We start from the raw sequence: 1,603 nt of genomic DNA, 5'->3' as shown, positions 1-1,603 counted from the left end.
AGAGTGTTTTACCTGTGAAGGCCATTGCTAACGGAGCAAGACTAGAGATGGGCAGCCACACAGTCTGTCCTACGCCATAGACATAAATCAGACCTTAATGTTAGTCCATAGTCCAAGCTAGCTCATAATCCATGTCAAATGATACTGAATGTTTCACAAGACTCTTTTGCAAAGTCGTGTCTGATCTCATGTACTCCTGGTTTCCACAAACCCCAGAAACTTACAAACATGGTATTGTAGACCCTTATTTGCTATTTAAACAGTTTGATCTTGTAGTTAAAGTTCTTGCCTTTGAGCCTTCCATTTGTTGCAGGCCTGCATCATCTGCCTTGGTCCATCGGCATTGTGGAGGCCACGGATTTTAGGCAACAGTGTTGTCAGGACTCTAGAACAGCAGGGTGTCTCTTGGGCCAACAGCGACATACATGGATTAAGCCTTTTCAGCTGAATCTTCTGGCCAGATATTTCTGTTCTGGTGACTTCAGAGCAGGTTTCCCCTGTGGCATTCTGGGATCTTTAGTGTGGCCAGACGTGCTCACAGCAGAGTTCTCTGCCAGAGAAATGTACACAGGCTCTGTGAGCCCGGTGCTGCTTGCAGTCACCATTCAGCAAGACTCATCCTGAACCCAATTTCCCACAGGGTTCATTCAACTCTAATGACATCTACTGTGCATCCTCATAGTCAAAAAAAAATCTGGAGTTGACTTTTTTTTTTTTTTCCAATATGAACTCCACAGATGTAGGGAATTGTTTTAGCAGGACCTTGAAAATGTATTCTTCAAAGAAGGAAAATAATAAAGATGGTAGATGAAAAGTCGCAAAGTAAGGAACTTGTTCAGCCTCTGCCTCCTCCTGAATGAAGTGAGGGTGGAGAGAGTGTTTGCAGGGGCTGGGGGGAGAGCAGACTTGCGAGATGTATACACTGACTTATCAATGTTTGCAGTCTGTAGGGCTAACAGCTTCATGCCTATAAACTTAAAAACTGAGATAAAACAAACTTCTTGAAAGATGCAGTTTACCAAAAACCGAAATGAGAAGAAAAAAAGATCTGAATGGTGCTATATCTGTTAAAGAGATCAAGTTTATATTAAAAATCTCACACAAAGAAAATTCTAGGCTTAGGTAGGTCCACTTGATTCTATCAAGTATTAAAGTCTCTAATGATACATGCCTAGTCTCAGAAAAAAATGTGCAATTACCAACAATCTCTGTAGTCCAGTGAAGGCCGAGGGTCCCAGGCCTGCTCTGCCTTCTGCTCTGGGACCTTGGTGGAGCTCCTCACTTGTGGTGCCTCAGAGTGACATTCAGATGAAACGTTACTAAATATAAAGTACTTGAGATATAGAGTAAGTATTATTATCATGAAGAAGTCTAGTTTACCAGCGCTGCAGAAGTCTGTGTATTGGCTTATACTTAGCTGTCCTACCTGCTGTCCTAATAAACTCACAGTCTGGCTCTCAGATGTGATGTGGAATGGGTTTCGGGGCTGACAAAACATTACCACTGTGTCTAAATAGGATTTAGTGGTTTTAGGTGGGAGAGAGGTTTTCTGTTGTAATCCTCCTTGGAATTGTCAATTTAAAATTTTCCTGTATTGATTCCC

The 1,603-nt window shown here is 42.1% G+C and overlaps 1 protein-coding gene across 4 annotated transcripts in view; it reads left to right on the top strand.

Annotated features, from left to right (window-relative positions):
• The window catches only part of TBC1D1 (TBC1 domain family member 1), a 203,471-nt gene that overhangs the window by 165,490 nt on the left and 36,378 nt on the right, over positions 1-1,603 (top strand). The gene's annotated exons all lie outside the window — the stretch shown is intronic.

This window comes from Pteropus alecto, unplaced genomic scaffold, assembly GCF_000325575.1.
Source record: "Pteropus alecto unplaced genomic scaffold, ASM32557v1 scaffold5, whole genome shotgun sequence".
Lineage (NCBI taxonomy): Eukaryota > Metazoa > Chordata > Mammalia > Chiroptera > Pteropodidae > Pteropus > Pteropus alecto.
The sequence above is the reverse complement of the archived record's forward strand: the minus strand, read 5'-3'. Positions and strand labels throughout refer to the sequence as shown.